Source organism: Coregonus clupeaformis, chromosome 16, assembly GCF_020615455.1.
Source record: "Coregonus clupeaformis isolate EN_2021a chromosome 16, ASM2061545v1, whole genome shotgun sequence".
NCBI lineage: Eukaryota > Metazoa > Chordata > Actinopteri > Salmoniformes > Salmonidae > Coregonus > Coregonus clupeaformis.
The window spans coordinates 53335401-53358252 of NC_059207.1; the positions used below are offsets into that span (position 1 = coordinate 53335401).

At 42.7% G+C, this 22852-nt stretch overlaps 1 protein-coding gene across 4 annotated transcripts in view; it reads left to right on the forward strand.

The window, feature by feature from the left end:
• LOC121585171 (amyloid-beta A4 precursor protein-binding family A member 1) overlaps positions 1-22852 on the forward strand; it is a 98455-nt gene that overhangs the window by 42191 nt on the left and 33412 nt on the right. For all 4 annotated transcript variants that reach the window (XM_041901560.2, XM_041901562.2, XM_041901563.2 and 1 more), the window contains exon 2: positions 3859-3999. The gene's annotated coding sequence lies outside the window, so the exon portion shown is untranslated. The remainder of the gene's footprint in view (positions 1-3858; positions 4000-22852) is intronic.

Consider the following 22852-nt stretch of genomic DNA (forward strand, 5'->3'; position numbering starts at 1 on the left):
AGCAGTGGCTTCTTCCTTGCTGAGCGGCCTTTCAGGTTATGTCGATATAGGACTAGTTTTACTGTGGCTATAGATACTTTTGTACCTGTTTTCTCCAGTATGTTCACAAGGTCCTTTGCTGTTTTTCTGGGATTGATTTGCACTTTTCGCACCAAAGTATGTTAATCTCTAGGAGACAGAACGTGTCTCCTTCCTGAGCGGTATGACGGCTGCGTGGTCCCATGGTGTTTATACTTGCGTACTATTGTTTGCACAGATGAACGTGGTATCTTCGGGCGTTTGGAAATTGCTTTTCTGAGGTCTTGGCTGATTTCTTTTGATTTTCCCATGATGTCAAGCAAAGAGGCACTGAGTTTAAAGGTAGGCCTTGAAATACATCCACAGGTACACCTCCAATTGACTCAAATGATGTAAATTAGCCTATCAAAGCTTCTAAAGCCATGACAACATTTTCTGGAATTTTCCAAGCTGTTTAAAGGCACAGTCAACTTAGTGTATGTAAACTTCTGACCCACTGGAATTGTGATACAGTGAATTATAAGTGAAATAATCTATCTGTAATCAATTGTTGGAAGAATTACTTGTGTCATGTACAAAGTAGATGTCCTAACTGACTTGCCAAAACTATAGTTTGTTAACAAGAAATTTGTGGAGTGGTTGAAAAACGAGTTTTAATTACTTCAACCTAAGTGTATGTAAACTTCCGACTTCAACTCTGTGTATATATATATATATATGTATGTATATGTGTGATGGGATGTGATGTATGGACATGTATGTGGATAGAATATGTAGTATATCTGAGTGTGTGTATGTATGTATGTATGTATGTGTGTATATATATATATATATGGGGGATTGGAAGTGATGCAGACAATTACATTGATGGAAGTTACAATCTCTCTGCAATATTAAAGCTGATCTACCCCCTAAAAAAAAGAAAAAGCTAACATAACTCTTTAGTAATGGGGCGTGAGGCAGAGTTGAGTAAAGCAGCTTCAACTGTAAAATGTACCCCGCCCTTATAAATCAAAATCAAAATATTACAGGCGGAGGCGTATCATGTTATTCACTTAGCCTACCATGGATGAGAAGCATTTTTTCCAGCTTTTTATGGAAACCCAAAGGAGTCATACCTAATCATCCCAATGGCTTTCCAATTCCATAGCCCCACTACACACACCGCGGCACGCTCTGTCCATTGTGCTGATAGATACAGATTTTGCACCAACCTGTCACTCAATCATTTGAACTTTTTGCTATTTTTATATAGGAACATAAAACAAAAAACTGAGGGGGCTAAGCCTCCTTTTGCCCCCTCGTGGAGTCAGGCCCGACACACACACCCCAGGGGTAGGAGCGGTGATAGCTGGTGAGTAGAGGGCAGTGTGCATGAACACAATCAGTCATGTTTTCATCTGATCAAACAAATCACTTCAAAAAGTAGGCTACCTGTGCCTGTTCGTCCACTCCAAAATAATTCCAGCATTCAAAGTGCGCCAGCCATTGGATGAATGTAAAGAGACATCTGTTACAAAACACCAACACTTGTAGGTGTAATGACATTTTGAGATTGCCATTAGGCCTACACTCTTGTAGCCTGAATTAATTGATGCATTTTTCTGATAAATTGACCTTTTTTGTAAAAAGAAAAGTCGGGAAACCTGAAAAGGGGCTGAAATGCGAGACGCAAATATAGCAGTCTCGGTCCCGAGCTCATCGCGCGGGAAACTGTGAGGGCCCAGTTGAAACAAGTTCTCTAGCAGGCTGAAGTTGAACCCAGTTGATACAATGTTGCAAGTTTGCTAACAAAAGCTCAAGACAGACATAGAGAGAAGGAGACACCAACTAACTATCATGGTCCAAACACACCAAGACAGTCGTGAAGAGGGCACGACAAAGACTATTCCCCCTCAGGAGACTGAAAATGTTTGACATGGGTCCTCAGATCCTCAAAAAGTTCTACAGCTGCACCATCGAGAGCATCCTGACTGGTTGCATCACCGCCTGGTATGGCAACTGCTCGGCCTCCGACCACAAGGCACTACAGAGGGTAGTGCGTACGGCCCAGTACATCACTGGGGCCAAGCTTCCTGCCATCCAGGACCTCTATACAAGGCGGTGTCCGAGGAAGGCCCTCAAAATTGTCAAAGACTCCAGCCACCCTAGTCATAGACTGTTCTCTCTGCTACCGCACGGCAAGCGGTACCGGAGCGCCAAGTCTAGGTCCAAAAGGCTTCTCAACAGCTTCTACCCCCAAGCCATAAGACTCCTGAACAGCTAATCATGGCTACCCAGACTATTTGCACTGCCCCCCCCACCCCCACCCCCACCCCATCTTTTTACGCTACTGCTACTCTGTTAATTATTTATGCATATTCACTAACTCTACCCACATGTACATATTACCTCAACTAGCCAGTGCCCCCGCACATTGACTCTGCACCGGTACCCCCCTGTATATAGCCTCCTACTGTTATTTTACTTTACTGCTAGTCTTTTTTTCTCAACACTTTTGTTTTATTTTACTTTTTTATAAAAAAATTAATGCATTGTTGTTAAGGGCTGTAAGTAAGCATTTCACGGTAATGTCTACAGCTGTTGTATTCAGCGCAGGTGGCAAATATAATGTGATTTGATTAGAGAGATTAATGCGATTTGAAAGAACCTGAACCAGCTGTCTCTAGTTTAAACCATGACAGAGGTGTGGATGTTCGTTTCATTTGGAATAAGCTTTTATTTTCATATTTACCACTGTATCAGTACAAAATACTGATACAATATTTTTGGGGATCTCATGTCTCATTAGGGGGTCTGGCCCCCCTGTAATTTGCACACTGGTAGCAGGTATAGAGGGAAGAGTAGGAATTTTTCCTGGCAGACATCGAACTGTCTCTGTCAGTAGTGAGGTATACTGGGTTAGTGTGTGTGTGTGTGTTCCAGTACTGGGTTAGCCAGTGCACACCGGCTCCTGGGAAACAGGCACTGAACCACTTTGCACTAGTGTTGCACGGTATACCGAAACGTTGTTACTTTTTCGATACTAGAACATGAAAAACAGTTTGGTACTAGAGTTTTTGTCACTTTCGGTACTTCTGTCAAATGTGTCTCAAGGATCAAGTAGGTAACAGTTTGTGACATCTCCTCTCTTTGGATGCAAGAAGAGATGCCGTCTTGGAAAATGTTATTTTTTAAAGTTATTTTATTTGTTTTCAACTTTTATTCAGATATTGTCATAGATTCACATTGTGCTGCCATTAAGTAATGCTCTGCTCTCTGTCTAAACTCATCTAATTGATGGAAACTTTATCAAGGCCAGACTAGATTCAGAACTAAAACCTTCATTTTGTTATCCGCTCTGTGAAAATCTAGGTTACGGCTCTCTGTTGAGTCACAGACATCACACATTGCCTTGACAAATTGGGCGAGAGTGTGTGTGTCGTGTGTGTGGTCTGCATTTGTGTGTGTGTGTGTAAGTGTGTTTCATCTGTCACATAGCCACAGTAGTCATAAAGCCAGAGATTTAACAAGAACACAAGGCGGATTTTCCACAGCCTCTCTGCTGCTGCTCTGCCAGGATTACTACAGATTGGACTACTAAGAAACAAACTGGAGCTGTTCTATTCTCTCTTCTCTCTCTCTGCCAATGGGATACGCTTGTTTCAACCATTTGTAGTATGCGTGTGTGGAGGGAGGCAACGTTTTTTTTCATATGTTTTTCTCTGTTTCTCCATCCACTCCTCTTACATTAGATCCTCAATTCCCTAGCCTTATCTATAATGTCTCCACTTATTTTATTTGTTGTAGGTTGGAGCTGGTGTGTTCTAACGCAGCCATATATGCCTTTTTCTGTCTAAGGAGCCAGTGACCTACACTGACACGAGCCACAAGGCCGCTGAGAGCCACAGAACCATAGGGTCCAACCCCAACTCCGGCCCCCTGACCTCTGCTCTGAGAAGCCACCTGACCACCCTCCACACCTATAGATTGTTCTAGAAGGTGAGTGTCTGCTTCCACACCCTGAAGATGCTTCCCTACCTTTGTCTTTTATCTCTCTCTCTGCTACCTAATGACAATGTATTGGAAGGAAATGGAGGTTCAATAGAAGTTTTGTATTATAAAAAACAAAGGATTTTTAGTTGGTTTTTAATAATAAACATGGCTAAATATCTCTTGCACATTCAGTTTGTTCTTCCAATCATGCAGCTTGGTTGGACTTTCTGCCAGATAGCAATAATGATAATGTACAGGCAGACTTTTTCCATTACCCAGGGAATTTCACCAGCCAACCCGTTTGGAATTATTGGATAGAGATAAATGTTTAGCTAGAGATACTGTGTGTGTGTGTATGCATGCGTGATAGCCAGCTGGTCATCATGCTACAGTGGTTCATGTGTTCTGTGACGCCTCATTAACCTGGCTGAAGCTGGTCCCCTCTCTCTATGTTATTCCGGCTCTCTACTATTTCTCTCTCTCTCTCTCTCTCTCTCTCTCTCTCTCTCTCTCTCTCTCTCTCTCTCTCTCTCTCTCTCTCTCTCTCTCTCTCTCTCTCTCTCTCTCTCTCTCTCTCTCTCTCTCTCTCTCTCTCTCTCTCTCTCTCACCCTCTCTCTCTCTCTCTCTCTTTCTGCCCCCTCCCCCTCTCTCTCTCTCAAGTGTGTTCCCTTACAAAAATAAAACAAACAAATCACGTGGTTTTCAGGCACGGGTAAACAAATGACATTTTTCATATTATTATTTTCACCACTTCAGCTACATTTGGTCTCCATCCAGGGACCAACCAGGACCGACCCTGCGTAGCTTCAGAAGTAAACCAGCAGTGGGATGCAGGGTGCTATGTTGCTGGAATTAATGTGCCAAGCTTGCAACTGGGAAAAAAGGCAGCGAAAGCAAAGGCCAGGGTAACATAACCAACGATATGTAAAATTGCAGGAAAGAGGAATGTGTTTTATTTAATTGCGTTGTCCAAATTTTTTTTTACATAATTTTTTTTTTGCATCCATTTACAGTTCATTCACTCTCGATTGGAAAAAATGATTTCCTTGCAATATTTTGTTTTGCTATCATTACTTTTGGGTTTATGTTTTGCTTTCAAGATTATTCTTCGTGTTTGCAATACTAAAAATGTTGTTCTCGACTTCAGAAGTTTTGCTTAATATTAATGGAACAAAAGTAACTCACTGGATTTCACCATATACAATAATAACACTATAACTCTATTAAATGTGTTTAAAGTGGCAATCCTAAATTGAAAGTTTCAGTAAAAAGTTGAGGGATGGGGCTGGAGAAATGCAACCACTCTCAAATCCATAGACTACGCTATGGATGCAAGGACTGACCATCCATGATATGAAAATTATAGTTTTAACCCTGTTTTTAGACTATACAGTGTTTGCTTACAATTACTTTCTTTACAAACATTCAAGTAAAAGTGGGATTTTCACATGTAAAAATGCAATTCCACATGTGAAAGTGAGATTTTGGGTTCCATGTAAAACCTGGTTCTACATGGAACCAAAAAGGGTTATCCTATAGGGACAGCCGAAGAACTCTTTTGGAACCCTTTTTTCTAAGAGTGTAGGTACGTTCCTTCTGGTCCAGAGGCTAAGAGCTGCAATTCAGGGGGCTGACATAGGGGGTTCTATTTTCAGCTGCTTCGCAAGTGTCAAACACATTAGTTTACAATTCTGTTATGTAAAAACTGGCGCACTGGCATTTTCCAGCCCTAGCGCCAGGATCATCAATTTACCTGTCTAACATCATCTTGCTTGCGCTGAGGTGGGAAGGGTGGCACCTCATTAACCTGGCTGAAGCTGGTACACTGGTGTGTCCTTAAACAAGAGCAGAAGTGACATTCATGCTGCACTAATGGCAAGTTTTAACCCTATCATTCCTGAGATTCCAGCAAAAATCTGCTTTTCATTTATCTGACTTTGATTTATTTGCATGTCCAGCCGTTATATTTAGCCTCACGATGAAGTGTTTTACCATTTTCTTTTCAGGACAACCAGGGCTACAAGTAGAACACAAAACAATTTTACATAAATAGTTGCGTTCACGTTACTCTTGTGTAGCTTGTGTGCCATGGAATGAGTGAAGCGATTTATGATATCATGCTTCTGACCCCATCTTATTTAGAAATATTGTTGTTTTAAAAAACAAATAGCTTGTTTTCCATTTCATATCAAGTCCTCCATAGGCTACCCTTACCCTTTTTTATCCTGGACTTTATCCATAAAAGGTGTTTAAAAGGCAACTGCGCTTCTTGATTTGGCCTCATTTTAGATTTGGTTCAGCAGGAAATGCTAGCGGCCATGACTGAATTCAAACGGGAGTTGGTTTCGGGGTGTGGTTTGATGTGGGTGTCTCGTGTGTGAGCTCGCAGATGGTAAGAGTTTGACAAATTATTTACCCAATTAGCTTCAGCCGGCTGGTGTCCGACTGTGGCAAAGTTGGTTTGACTTTGGACAGCTTATCTCTGGGGCTAATTAGGGACCGTCAATAAATTGCACAATGTAAATGAGAATATGAATTTCTACAATTTATAGGTGGTTTGAGGTTTTTAAGTCATTGAAATTTGGAGCTATTGGAATTTGTACATATTGTCCTATTTAAAAATGGTCCCTAACTAGCCCCATAGGGATAGCCAAAGTCAAACCAAATTTACCACAGGCATTACAACCTTTCGTAACACCGGCAGCTATTGCACTCATAATTCCGGCTGTGAAAATAGCTCAAATATTTCGGACAAACCCCCAGTGCTTAGATTTACCATTGCGTTAGGTTTGTTAAAATAGAGCCCAGGATCAGTTTTGCCTTTTAGATCACACAATAAATAACATTATATGGACAGGGGGGTCCTGACCCTAGCACTCCAACTCTGAGATGCTTGATGTATACAACCCCTGATCCCTGATTTGATATGCAGAGAGGAAAGAGGGCCATTATGCACCAGTCCATCTCAAGAGGAGGAGACATACTGTATGGAATGGATGTTTTTGAATTATTGATTCTCAATCTCTCTTGCCTCCGCAGGCCACAGCAGTCAATTTGTTTTTGCAAAGCATGCTGGGAATCACCCTGGGAGGAGAAGGCGGAGGGTCTGAGTCACTGGAGCCTGGCGTTATAGAAAATAAATAACCATGAAAAATGTATCAAAATAATGTAATTTTTCATATTTTATTCACTGATTTTCATATCAGAGATGTGTGCAGTAGACTCATTTAGAGTTGTAGTTTATTTTATCGGTATACACAGCTTTGATTTGAGACCCCTGCAGCTGTGCATGTTGTTTCATCTTTAACTAATGAAATGGTGCACATTTTAACTTTTATAAGAATTAATGGTATGCGTGTGCGTTTCCTGTCTGATTGTGTTTGTGGGGGTTGGATCTTGGATGTCTTGAAGGCCTCTCTTTCTTCAAAATGCCTGTGTTACTTTTTATATCCAAAGAATAGCCCAGCGGCTTTTGTAACAATGCCAAAATCCCATTTCAAACTGCTATTGAAATAACCATATGATCCCATTGAGCTCTTTGACTTTCCTTCAGGGTAAATTGACTATGATGTTTAGTTACAGCCAAAGACATAGGCTTATCTTAAAGGCTTGTTCCATTTAAACACACACACACACACACACACACACACACACACACACAGCCTTGAGAAAGGTTGAATTTTCTTTATTTTATTGCTTTCGTACTATTTTCACAAGTATGTGGTGAATTTTCTAAACGCTTAGTACAAAACTCCAAACTGGTAACACTTCATTTTGTTTGTATGACATCTTTCACCACACAACCATTGATCCAAAATATACATTTGAAGTCGGAAGTTTACATACACCTTAGCCAAATACATTTAAACCATTTCTTTTTTCACAATTCCTGACATTTAATCCTAGTAAAAATGCCCGTCTTAGGTCAGTTAAGATCACCATTTTATTTTAAGAATGTGAAATGTCAGAATAATAGAAGAGAATGATTTATTTAAGCTTTTATTTATTTCATCACATTCCCAGTGGGTCAGAAGTTTACAAACACTCAATTAGTATTTGGTAGCATTGCCTTTAAATTGTTTAACTTGGGTCAAACGTTTTGGGTAGCCTTCCACAAGCTTCCCACAATAAGTTGGGTGAATTTTGTCCCATTCCTCCTGACAGAGCTGGTGTAACTGAGTCAGGTTTGTTCCCCCTTGCTCGCACACGCCTTTTCAGTTCTACCCACACATTCTCTATAGAATTGAGGTCAGGGCCTTGTGATGGCCACTCCAATACCTTGACTTTGTTGTCCTTAAGACATTTTGCCACAACTATGGAAGTATGCTTGGGGTCATTGTCCATTTGGAAGACCCATTTGCGACCAAGCTTTAACTTCCTGACTGATGTCTTGAGATGTTGCTTCAATATATCCACATAATTTTCCTTCCTCATGATGCCATCTATTTTGTGAAGTGCACCAGTCCCTCCTGCAGCAAAGCTAGGCCTTGAAATACATCCACAGGTACACCTCCAATTGACTCAAATGATGTCTATTAGCCTATCAGAAGATTCTAAAGCCATGACATAATCTTCTGGAATTTTCCAAGCTGTTTAAAGGCACAGTCAACTTACTGTATGTCGACTTTTGACCCACTGGAATTGTGATACAGTGAAATAATCTGTCTGTAAACAATTGTTTGAAAAATGTATTGTGTCATGCACAAAGTAGATGTCCTAACCGACTTGCCAAAACTATAGTTTGCTAACAAGAAATTTGTGGAGTGGTTGAAAAACGAGTTTTAATGACTCCAACCTAAGTGTATGTAAACTTCCGACTTCAACTGTAAGTACTGTGAAATGCAATGTGTACATTGGTTTAATCACGAAAACACAACATAATGATATCTTCTCAATGTAGTTATTTTAACCACCAGTTAATGTAAGACATTTTTCAAAATTGCCCTTTGAATGTAATATGCTACAGTACTGTAAATTACAGTACATTCGTTTTCACATTAGGCAATAAACTTGCACTACACATTAACATTTACTGAACAGCTTTCACAATGTAATCAAATGAAAGAAAAGAAAGAAACATAATGTTTAGCAGACACTAGTTTGCATCAAGCCTGTCTTGAGCATTTGGCCATAGGTTCTCATCAAAATCGCTGTAAATATCCTAATTGTTCATGCACCTGGGGAAAAACCTTTTGGCATGGCGAATCCAAGCCTGCCATAAAGTAGGTCTGGATTGATGTCATTGCATGCCTCATACGAGATTGTATTGCTGCACTAGAAACAAGCATTTCGATGCACCTGCTGGAACATCTGCTAATCTGTATACGCGACGACCAATAAACTTTGATTTGATTTGGTACATACAGTACATTTCTGATCTTGTCAAAATCAGCTTTTTTTATTTACTGTGAAGTAAAATCAAAATAGTCATCATAGTAGTACATTTGAGTATACAGTATATCATACTTTTAAGTTTCTACTTTACAGACATGCACTTTCATTATGTAGTTCTCAAAATCTATATTAGACAAACCAGTTTACATGTTAAATGTAGGTTTACCCAACTTTTAAGTGATCATCAAGTAAGAGCAGTTGGATTAAGAGGTAGTAAATTGTATTTTAACTAAAGAGAACAGTATAATAACAAAAGTAAGGTGAGCATTGCATTGTGAAAGGCAATTACTTTATATGAACATGTATTGCAATGTGAAATAAGTATTTCTAGATGAAACACTTATGTTTGGTGACAAAGTTAAGTTGTGTGTTGTACTTAGTCAATTGAAAATGTGCTAGGGAGTTTTGAAACTGCCTTTTTGATGAGCTGTTTTGAGTTTTGTACTAAGAGTTGTGAAAATTGCACATAAGCGATTAAACAAAACTGTAGTTTACTTGAACAGTCAAATATAGATGTGTGTTTGCCCATGGGCACCCTTGTAACTCCCTCAGACAGAACCAACCCAGCACTGTGACAAGTACAAAGTATAGATCCTTATACTGTATCTCTGGAGGCTAGCACCGTCTTATACTGCATGAGAAAAGCTGAATGAAAAAGCTGTAAGGCAGATTAACGCAGCCTTCACTTGCGGCTCTCACCAAAGTTGAAATAATTAGTACAGACTAGAGGGAATAATCATCTCTAACACACAGAGTAAAATAAACCGTCCGTCGTGCTGCGCGGCTTCAGAAAACGGAGGAAACCAATTTTCTCCTGCTTCTGTTCGACTTCCGCGCGTTCGTCATTCTTCTCTGACTGAGATGCAAGTTTTTTTAATTTGAGCTTTCTTGGCTAATCCTTTAGCAGGAGGATTTAACCAACAAAGACAACCCTGGAATTAACAGGCTTTTTTGGCTTTTAATTTATTTTTGTAGGAAAATATGAATTACCCCTAACTTTGTTGCCTGTACCCGGAAACATGTCACTACATTTAAAATATGCTAATTTATTCTAGGCTGGTATGCTTTCTCTGCCTCACAGAATAGTGCTAGGCCTATGTAATTGATATAGAGTCTACAATCAGATTATATGGCCTCCAGACCAGAAATCAATGTTTATCTTCTTTGTGTATGGACTAGTGGCTATAAAGATGACATAACCAGTATGCCCATGTGTCATATTTGGTACCTACACTCATGGAATAAAACACGGTCAATGCAGCTATCGTTGTGTTTTGGCAGAATGTCCTGTTTAATTGTCGTAGTATTCTTTGTGTTCCTAGAGAATGTAATTAGTTCAGTAATAGGTGTGTGTGTTCATGGATTGGGAGATCTATATCAGTAATTGATGCAGACTCTGTATGTTCTTGTGTGCAATGTTCGCATTGTAATTGTGTGTGTGGGTGGAAAATTCACTTGATTTATATAAGTACAGTTTGCATGTGTATCTGTGTGTGTGTGTGTAGCGAGGAACTACATACAGTGGGGAAAAAAAGTATTTAGTCAGCCACTAATTGTGCAAGTTCTCCCACTTAAAAAGATGAGAGGCCTGTAATTTTCATCATAGGTACACGTCAACTATGACAGACAAAATGAGAAAAACTATTCCAGAAAATCACATTGTAGGATTTTTTATGAATTTATTTGCAAATTATGGTGGAAAATAAGTATTTGGTCAATAACAAAAGTTTCTCAATACTTTGTTATATACCCTTTGTTGGCAATGACACAGGTCAAACGTTTTCTGTAAGTCTTCCCAAGGTTTTCACACACTGTTGCTGGTATTTTGGCCCATTCCTCCATGCAGATCTCCTCTAGAGCAGTGATGTTTTGAGGCTGTCGCTGGGCAACAGACTTTCAACTCCTTCCAAAGATTTTCTATGGGGTTGAGATCTGGAGACTGGCTAGGCCACTCCAGGACCATGAAATGCTTCTTACGAAGCCACTCCTTCATTGCCCGGGCGGTGTGTTTGGGATCATTGTCATGCTGAAAGACCCAGCCACGTTTCATCTTCAATGCCCTTGAAAGGAGGTTTTCACTCAAAATCTCACGATACATGGCCCCATTCATTCTTTCCTTTACACGGATCAGTCGTCCTGGTCCCTTTGCAGAAAAACAGCCCCAAAGCATGATGTTTCCACCCCCATGCTTCACAGTAGGTATGGTGTTCTTTGGATGCAACTCAGCATTCTTTGTCCTCCAAACACGACGAGTTGAGTTTACCAAAAAGTTCTATTTTGGTTTCATCTGAACATATGTCATTCTCCCAATCCTCTTCTGGATCATCCAAATGCACTCTAGCAAACTTCAGACGGGCCTGGACATGTACTGGCTTAAGCAGGGGGACACGTCTGGCACTGCAGGATTTGAGTCCCTGGCGGCGTAGTGCGTTACTGATGGTAGGCTTTGTTACTTTGGTCCCAGCTCTCTGCAGGTCATTCACTAGGTCCCCCCGTGTGGTTCTGGGATTTTTGCTCACCGTTCTTGTGATCATTTTGACCCCACGGGGTGAGATCTTGCGTGGAGCCCCAGATCGAGGGAGATTATCAGTGGTCTTGTATGTCTTCCATTTCCTTATAATTGCTCCCACAGTTGATTTCTTCAAACCAAGCTGCTTACCTATTGCAGATTCAGTCTTCCCAGCCTGGTGCAGGTCTACAATTTTGTTTCTGGTGTTCTTTGACAGCTCTTTGGTCTTGGCCATAGTGGAGTTTGGAGTGTGACTGTTTGAGGTTGTGGACAGGTGTCTTTTATACTGATAACAAGTTCAAACAGGTGCCATTAATTCAGGTAATGAGTAGAGGACAGAGGAGCCTCTTAAAGAAGTTGTTACAGGTCTGTGAGAGCCAGAAATCGTGCTTGTTTGTAGGTGACCAAATACTTATTTTCCACCATAATTTGCAAATAAATTTATTAAAAATCCTACAATGTGATTTTCTGGATTTTTTTTCCTCAATTTGTCTGTCATAGTTGACGTGTACCTATGATGAAAATTACAGGACTCTCTCATCTTTTTAAGTGGGAGAACTTGCACAATTGGTGGCTGACTAAATACTTTTTTCCCCCACTGTATTTATATGAGTGCATCATGGCTGAGTGATTGATATTGCTGTGTGTGTGTGTGTGATTTGAAATTGCTTTCTGTGTGTGTACCAGATCCATACTAGCGGTCGATACACAGTGGCATGTGATGTTTCAGTCTCTAAAGTTACTGGAGGATGCAGCCTCCTCAGTATAGGCAGGCAGGAACATCAGACAGCACATAGGTCTACCACATATGATAGTCCAATAGGCCAAATTACCATACATTTACATTTTAGTCATTTAGCAGACGCTCTTATCCAGAGCGACTTACAGTTAGTGAGTGCACACATTATTATTTTTAAAAAAAGTCATACTTGCCACCTGTGGGAATCGAACCCACAACCCTGGCCTTGCAAATGCCATGCTCTACCAACTGAGCTACATCCCTGCCGGCCATTCCCTCCCCTACACTGGATGACACTGGGCCAATTGTGCGCCGCCCCATGGGTCTCCCGGTCGCGGCCGGCTACGACAGAGCCTGGATTCGAACCAGGATCTCTAGTGGCACAGCTAGAACTGCGATGCAGTGCCTTAGACCACTGCGCCACTCGGGAGGCATCCATGACTGTGTGTGTGTTGATGATGATCCGAGCCATTGCCTCAAACGCAACCAAGCGTTAAGAGACGGAGGGACAGACGTACAGAGAGACGGACGGACAGAGACGGACGGAGAGACAAAAACATAGGGAGAAAAGTGGAGAGGGAGAGTGAGGTGTGTGTGTTTGCTGTCCGTACGTAATACCCTGGGATTTTGTCTGTCTCCTCCCCTCATTCGCCACGACCCTCCACATACACTCACGTATGCACACACAAATCCTCCAGCACTTCTCCCATTAGAGGAAGGATTCAATCAAAGTTGTCGCCCTGTCGAAGTGGGCGCAGCTGGACAGGCTGTTTACTGAAAGCTGAGGGACTAGGAAGGAAGGAGGCTTGTTAATCAAACCACAATCAAATCTGTGCCTTTCTCTGAAATCAAATCAAATTTAATTTGTCACATGCGCCGAATACAACAGGTGTAGACCTTACCGTGAAATGCTTACTTACAAGCCCTTAACCAACAATGCAGTTGATGAAATAGTTAAGAAAATATTTACTAAATAAAATAAAAAGTAACACAATAACATTACGTAACAATAACGTGGCTATATACAGGGGGTACCGGTACCGAGTCAATGTGCGGGGGTACAGGTAGTCAAGGTAATTTCTACATGTAGGTAGGGGTAAAGTGACTATGCATAGATAATAAACAGCGAGTAGCAGCAGTGTAAAAAGAAAGGGGGGGGGGGTTCAATGTAAATAGTCTGTGTGGCCATTTGATTAATTGTTCAGCAGTCGTATAGCTTGGGGGTAGAAGCTGTTAAGGAGCCTTTTGGACCTAGACTTGGCACTCCAGTACCGCTTGCCGTGCGGTAGCAGAGAGAACAGTCTATGACTTGGGTGACTGGTGTCTTTGACAATTTTTTGGGCCTTCCTCTGACACCGCCTAGTACAGTGGGGAGAACAAGTATTTGATACACTGCCGATTTTGCAGGTTTTCCTACTTACAAAGCATGTAGAGGTCTGTAATTTTTATCATAGGTACACTTCAACTGTGAGAGACGGACTCTAAAACAAAAATCCATCCTCCCCTCAATACGGTGCAGTCGTCCTGTCCCCTTTGCAGAAAAGCATCCCCAAGGAATGATGTTTCCACCTCCATGCTTCACGGTTGGGATGGTGTTCTTGGGGTTGTACTCATCCTTCTTCTTCCTCCAAACACGGCGAGTGGAGTTTAGACCAAAAAGCTATATTTTTGTCTCATCAGACCACATGACCTTCTCCCATTCCTCCTCTGGATCATCCAGATGGTCATTGGCAAACTTCAGACGGGCCTGGACATGCGCTGGCTTGAGCAGGGTGAACTTGCGTGCGCTGCAGGATTTTAATCCTTGACGGCGTAGTGTGTTACTAATGGTTTTCTTTGAGACTGTGGTCCCAGCTCTCTTCAGGTCATTGACCAGGTCCTGCCGTGTAGTTCTGGGCTGATCCCTCACCTTCCTCATGATCATTGATGCCCCACGAGGTGAGATCTTGCATGGAGCCCCAGACCGAGGGTGATTGACCATCATCTTGAACTTCTTCCATTTTCTAATAATTGTGCCAACAGTTGTTGCCTTCTCACCAAGCTGCTTGCCTATTGTCCTGTAGCCCATCCCAGCCTTGTGCAGGTCTACAATTTTATCCCTGATGTCCTTACACAGCTCTCTGGTCTTGGCCATTGTGGAGAGGTTGGAGTCTGTTTGATTGAGTGTGTGGACAGGTGTCTTTTATACAGGTAACGAGTTCAAACAGGTGCAGTTAATACGGGTAATGAGTGGAGAACAGGAGGGCTTCTTAAAGAAAAAACTAACAGGTCTGTGAGAGCCGGAATTCTTACTGGTTGGTAGGTGATCAAATACTTATGTCATGCAATAAAATGCAAATTAATTACTTAAAAATCATACAATGTGATTTTCTGGATTTTTGTTTTAGATTCCGTCTCTCACAGTTTAAGTGTACCTATGATAAAAATTACAGACCTCTACATGCTTTGTAAGTAGGAAAACCTGCAAAATTGGTAGTGTATCAAATACTTGTTCTCCCCACTGTATATAGGTCCTGGATGACAGAAAGCTTGGCCCCAGTGATGTATTGGGCCGTACGCACTACCCTCTGTAGCACCTTACGGTTGGATGCCAAACAGTTGCCATACCAGGCTGTGATGCAACCGGTCAGGATGATCTCGATGGTGCAGCTGTAGAACTTTTTGAGGATCTGGGGATCCATGCCAAATCTTTTCAGTCTCTTGAGGGGGAAAAGGTATTGTCGTGCCCTGTTCATGACTTGGTGTGTTTGGACCATGATAGTTGTCACATCTTCTGCCGAGGCTGCCTCCCCTCCTTGTTCGGGCAGGTTTCGGCGTTCGGCGTCACTGGCTTACTAGCTACTGCCAATCCATTTATCATCACTCCATTTGTCTTGTCTTCAATCACACACACCTGGTCCTTATTCCCTCATTAGTCATTGTATAAGTGTTCCCTCTGCTTCCTTGTCTGTGTGGGTGATTGTTTATTGTGGAGGTTAGAGAAGCTCGGTGGAGCTCGTGTATTTTACAGTGTGCAGCAGAGGGCTCTGAACGAGTGTGGGTGTTCGATACCTGGGGTGATGCGAGAGTGCCCTGCCTGCCGCCTCCAAACCCAGAAGAGCGTTGACGAAAACATGTGGTGAAATGTCCCTTCGCGCCACCAGTGTGGCACTGGAGCTGTCGTCCTCCGATCTCTCAGCTAGCAGTTCCACCCATCTCCATTGGTTCTGGATCCGAGTCGGCCGGGATGGAAATGGGCAGACCTCCTCCAGGATGTCCTCTGGTTGCCAGCAGGTTGTCCAAACGAATGGCCATGTCCACCAGTTGCGAGAAGGACAACGTGTTGTCATGGCAGGCTAGCTCCTGTCAGACGTCCTCTCGCAGATGGCACCGGAAATGGTCGATCAGGGCCTGCTCGTTCCACCCGGACCCAGCTGCCAGAGTTCAAAACTCCAATGCGAAGTCCTGCGCAGTCCTCGTCCCCTGCCTCAGGTGGACCAGCCACTCGCCCGCCTCTCGACCCTCGGGCGGGTGATCGAAGACCGCCCAGAAGATGCGAGTGAACTCCCCGTAGTTCTCCAATGCGGCTCCTCCTTCGTTCCACACCGCATTGGCCCACTCTAGGGCTTTCCCCCGAGAGGCAGGAGACGAGGGCGGACACCCGCTCCGATGGGACCGGCAAGATGCTGGAGAAGTAGCACCGCTGTCCTGTCGAACTCCCGTGGTCAGGATATCTGGATCCCTCCGGGTGCTGGGGTGTAGGTGGAGCGATCCGGTTGGCCAGCTGGTCTCGACGGATCGGGCTCTCTCTTCTCCAGGCGTTGGACGACCTGAAGAACCCGATCCATCGCTTTACCCAAGCTGGCTAGCATAGTTGAATGCTCCTGGACCCGTTCCACGACTCCAGGCATGCGCGTCTCTCCTGCTGACTCCATAGCGGGTGGGTGATTCTGTGATGAGGTGGTGTTGAAGGAGTAAATCACAGAATAACAGGCTTTAATCCGCAAAATACAGATTTATGCAGAAATTCGTCAAACACACTCCAGGGCACAAAACAGGCGCACTGGAAAATACAAGGCACACAGGAAATACTCCCGTCGATAGAAAATACACAAGCTCCACCGAGCTTCACTAACCTCCACAATAAACAATCACCCACACAGACAAGGAAGCAGAGGGAACACTTATACAATGACTAATGAGGGAATAAGGACCAGGTGTGTGTGATTGAAGACGAGACAAATGGAGTGATAAATGGATCGGCAGTAGCTAGTAAGCCGGTGATGCCGAATGCCAAAACCTGCCCAAACAAGGAGGGGAGGCAGCCTCGGCGGAAGTCGTGACAATAGTTTGTTGGTGATGTGGACACCAAGGAACTTAACTCTCGACCCGCTCCACTACAGCCCCGTCAATGTTAATGGGAGCCTGTTCGGCCCTCCTTTTCCTGTAGTCCACGATCATCTCCTTTGTCTTGCTCACATTGTGGGAGAGGTTGTTGTCGTAGCACCACACTGCCAGGTCTCTGACCTCCTCCCTATAAGCTGTCTCATCGTTGTCAGTGATCAGGCCTACCACTGTTGTGTAGTCAGAAAACTTAATGATGGTGTTGGAGTCTTGTTTGGCCACGCAGTCGTAGGTGAACAGGGAGTACAGGAGGGGACTAAGCACGCACCCCTGACGGGCCCCGGTGTTGAGGATCAGCGTGGCAGATGTGTTGTTGCCTACCCTTACCACCTGGGGGCGGCCCGTCATGAAGTCCAGGATCCAGTTGCAGAGGGAGCTGTTTAGTCTCAGGGTTCTTAGCTTAGTGATGAGCTTTGTGGGCTCTATGGTGTTGAATGCTGGGCTGTAGTCAATGAACAGCATTCTCACATCGGTTTTCCTTTTGTCCAGGTGGGAAAGGGCAGTGTTGAGTGCGATTGAGATTGTGTTATCTGTGGATCTGTTGGGGCGGTATGTGAATTGGGGTGGGTCTAGTGTTTCTGGGATGATAGTGTTGATGTGAGCCATGACCAGCCTTTCAAAGCACTTCATGGTTACCAACGTGAGTGCTACGGGGCGGTAGTCATTTAGGCAGGTTACCTTCGCATTCTTGGCCACATGGACTATGGTGGTCTGCTTGAAACTTAGGTATTACAGACTCGGTCAGGGAGTGGTTGAAAATGTCAGTGAAGACACTTGCCAGTTGGTCCACGCATGCTGTGAGTACACGCCCTGGTAATCCATCTGGCCCCACGGCCTTGTGAATGTTGACCAATTTAAAGGTCTTGCTCACATCGGCTACGGAGAGCGTGATCACACAGTCGTCCGGAACAGCTGGTGCTCTCATGCATGCTTCAGCATTGCTTGCCTCGAAGTGAGCATAAAAGGCATTTAGCTCGTCTGGTAGGCTCGCGTCACTGGGCAGCTCGCGGCTGGGTTTCCCTTTGTAGTCCATAATAGTTTGCTAGCCCTGCCACATCCGACGAGTGTCAGAGCCGGTGTAGTACGATTCAATCTTAGTCCTGTATTGACGCTTTGCCTGTTTGATGGTTCATCTGAGGGCATAGCGGGATTTCTTATAAGTATCCGAATTAGTGTCCTGCTCCTTGAAAGCGGCAGCTATAGCCTTTAGCTTGGTGCGGCTGTTGCCTGTAATCCATGGCTTCTGGTTGGGGATATGTACGTACGGTCACTGTGGGGAAGACGTCGTCGATGCACTTATTGATGAAGTCGGAGACTGAGGTGGTATACTCCTCAATGTCATTGGATGAATCACGGAACATATTCTAGTCTGTGCTAGCAAAACAGTCCTGTAGCATAGCATCCGCGTCATCTGACACCTTTCTTATTGAGTGAGTCACTGGTACTTCCTGCTTTAGTTTTTGCTTGTAAGCAGGAATCAGGAGGATAGAATTTTGGTCAGATTTGCCAAATGGATGGGGAGGGAGAGCTTTGTATGCGTCTCTGTGTGTGGAGCAAAGGTGGTCTAGAGTTTGTTTTTTTTCTCTGGTTGCACGTGACATACTGGTAGAAATTAAGTAAAAAGATGGTTTGTTATATAACTTATGTGTGTGCATGCGTTTGCGCAAGCGTGAGTGTGTGTGCATTCAAGCGTGCGTGTGTGTGTGTGTTTGCACGAGGCTGTAAGATGTCTCTGATGTTAATGGGAAGTGTGTGTTGTGGCATGGCCAGGCGGTTCAGAGCGCTTTGTTACTGTCATGTGTCAGCTCTGATCTGCAAGATCCTGCTGACATGAATATAGCCTGAGCTCAGCGCCTCTAGGGTTGTGTGTGTGACATGTCTATAGGCCTGCCTCTAGGACCACATAAATGCCTGGCCCTGCCCATATGTCTGTAGCCCTAAGTGTCTGTAAATGACCAGGTCTGGTTTATAGGCCATAACACTGACCAGACTAGACCACATAATGAAACCATGGGGTCTATTGACTGATTGGTCTTGCCAGACCTATAGTTCATCCTGTATGGCTTGATGGGATGATGTCATATCCTGCTCAGGCCAATAAGACACTGGCCATGTCCAAATACGCATGTTAAATATAAGTACCATTTGAGTATGCAAAAAAAGTTTAATAGTATGAAACATTTCGAAAATCAAGTATACTTTAAATGCCCGGATGTCATACTCCAGGGTTCCCCAACTGGCGGCCCGTGGGCGGTTTTATTTGGCCCCCCAAGTTTTCTGTTGGACATAAGACTGTAGAAACACCAGGAAATGAGCTCCAAGTGATTTTAATTGAAGAAATCTGTTCCCAAGTATTCCCACACATAATAGAGAGACACGTGATCGTATTCAAATGTAAGCAAGGTTTGAAATTATTGTTTTAGTCAAACATCTGTTTGGGCTTCTTGCGGTCAATTTGCAGTCTACAGATTATTTGTAATTATGTTCCGGTCCCTCAACCATCCGCTCAAGAAAAAAATCGGCCCACAATTGACTCTAGTTGATGATCCCTGTCATACTACTTTCGGCTTTGACAACAGCTGATCAATTAGATATGGGGATGCACTACCGAAATCAACGAATAGCGGGAAACAACGCAATCGCGCATGACGCATGGCTCTTCATCTAGTAGAATTCGATCCACACTTTTCCCCAATGCATTGGAAGAGGTGGGCTGTGAGTGATAGGCCCTAGGCTACTTAATTGGGAAGATGCCGAATAGCTTCTACGGTGGTGTTAAAATGTAGGCTAAGTAGATTTTGTTCTCCTTAAAATGATAATGAGTATTGCATCGTAGGGGTCATGTGGCTGCGTTATTGATGTCATGTTAATCAGGCCTTTTGATTTGAACATATGGATTGTTTTAGTTTTGTAGGCTAGGCGACCTATTTAATTTATGGATCAAGCCTTAGGACCAATTCTCATCTTGTTCCCAATGATCAGTGCTTTAGTTTATTATTTTGCTGTCCAGCGGTTCTGAATTTGCGATGCACCCAACTGTCCACGTTTTTCTGTGCAATAGCCTTTTGATTTGAACATTTGAAAAGTTTTGGGGTGTGTACTTGGCTATTTGATTTAGTTTATATTATATTACAGCACTTTGGTTTCACTAATAAATATGTTGAAATGGAACCAAATTATCTGTTTCTGTCTTCAGCCCTTTTTTAAATAGGATAGTTGGGCTATAGGGGCTACATTATAGGTTGAATGTGATAGTCTATTTGTTATTTTTCTTAGTTTTTTTCTTTTTATTTATATATTGTTTACTTCAGTTTATTTACTAAATACTTTCTTAACACTTATTTTTCTTAAAACTACATTGTTGGTTAAGTAAGCATTTCACGGTAAGGTCTACACCTGTTGTATTCGGCGCATGTGACAAATAAAATTTGATTTGATTTTTACTGCCTCATCCTGACAGCTCCCACCTCACAGATATAACTCTCTGAGGGAGGGAGGGAGGGAGATGGAGAGAAGGAGATTGGAGGAAAGCAAGAGGGATGGAAGGAGAGATCGGTAGATTGGTAGAAAGAGAGGGATGAAAGGCGCTATAACTCAGTCCTCCTGCCCCTCTATGTCCTGCAGTCATCCTGTCATCCCCCTGTAGTTATCATGATTTATCTCTCTTACCCTGCACGCACACACACGGTTGCACACACACTTACACACACACACATTCATGCCCACACACACGCAGTGAGGCACATGCACACAAATAATTAGTGTGATTGATAGACCAAAGCATCCACCTGGTAAAGAGGAAAAAACATACCACCAGTATCCACCTGGCTCTGCTATCCTCTCTTCTGTCTTCTATAGAAACTCAAGGTCAACACACATACAGAACACAAACACACAAGCACCCTCACCCACATACTGTACGTCTGCAACCTGACCTTCACTAGGCGTTTTACTCTGTGTGTCCATGAGAACTGAAGACTCATTCAGAAGGCTGATTCAGCTGCTCTACAGTCTTATTACAGGCCACTGAGCAATATTGTTCTGCTTGCGCTTTGAATGATTTACTTGAATAACCTCCTCTATTCTATCTCCTGCATCCTTCTATACTGTCTTTAAGAAGTCAGGGGGTCCACAAGCATCTCTCTCTCCCTTCCTCGCCCTCTCTCTCTCGCTCACTTTTATCTTCCTCTATCTCTCTCTTTTTCGATCTCTGTGTATCCCTCATATCTCTCTCCCTATCTCTCTCCATCTCCCTCTCTCTCGCTCTCCGCCTCATAGCTGGTCTCTCTAGGCCATGGGTGTCAAATTCATTTTGCCGCATTTGGTCTTCAACGAGGTTTGTAGGGCCGGATTAAAATGTTTTTATATTTCCTCGTCGTCAAAATGTGCAAAAAATTGTCCTCTATTGTTTTGGGAATTTTCGATGCTAGCTTGCATTTCGGTGACTATTAGCGAGCTGGACACAGTCAAGAAACTGTATGAATGTAGGTCCTTTGTCATTTCTACACAGTTTTACGATTTGGTTTTAGTAATACGCAGGCCATATGTTTGACACCCCTGCTCTAGGCAGAATAATTTATTATTGACAATGAATCAGCGTGTGTGAGGTAGAGACTGAGAGGGAAGGAGTAAATCAGACACTGAAAGAATAAGATAGGGGCAGGCTTGTAAATCCTCGGTGTGTATTTTTTATTTACAGTAAATACTTATTTTCTGTGTATTTTAGTATTTTCAAATAATGTGGCCGGAATCAACTACTTCTATTGGAAGTATTTGAAAGTATTTTCTAATTATTTCCTATAAATGCATGGCAGAATTTAAGTATTTGTATAAATACTGTGTATTTGAGTATTTTCAAATAATGTGGCCTGAGTCAACTTCTTCTATTGGAAGTATTTGAAAGTATTTTCAAATAATTTCCTATAAATGCATGGCAGTATTTAAGTATGTGTGTAAATACTGTGTATTTGAGTATTTTCTAATACATGCCAATTCTTGTATTTGAGTATTCTCAAATACATGTCAATACTTTCCAAGTGTATTTCTAAATACATTCCAATATTCAACTACTTGTTTTCAATAAAACATATCCAAATACTTACATCCAAATGACTTTGAAAGTCATTGAAATACCCTAAATAGTATTTGAACCCAGGTCTGGTGCACGCGCATGTGTGTTTGTGTGCGTGTGTGTGTGTTCAGTACTTCCCTACGTGTGTCAGTGATTAACTCACAATGGCTCTTTTATCACAGGAATTAATTCTGCGTGACTCAACTGGAATTATGGGTAAATCTTTGTTGACGGAACGCTGTCAACATTAATTTATCCCACAATTAGTCAGACAAGTCGTTAGGATGAGGGGTAATTGATGTGCTGATAGAGAACCTTAATTAGAATGATAAAAGAGAGGAGGAATGATCAGGAGAGAGGAGGAGAACTCGTCTAAGCTTTTAGACAGTGATGGCTGTAAACCGTCATGACAGTATTGAGGCTTTGCAGCATTCAGAGATGAAATGGAGTCATTTCAAGTGTTCCATGTAACCAATGGTTTATTCAATGATGCCAGAGAAAGGGGGCTGTTTAAAATATGTGTGATAACTCTAAATGTGGGTGTACTTGTGCATTGGATTAATTGCAGTATCATTACAGTGCCTTTTGTACATGTATTTAAGGCCCAGTGCAGTCAAAAATGTGATTTTCCTATGAGGTTGGAATAATACTGTGACTTTTTGAAAATGATGATATGCCCTTTTGGTGTAAGAGCTGTTTGAAAAGACCGCCTGAAATTTGAGCCTGTTTTGGTGGGATGGCGTTTTGGCCTGCCTGGTGACA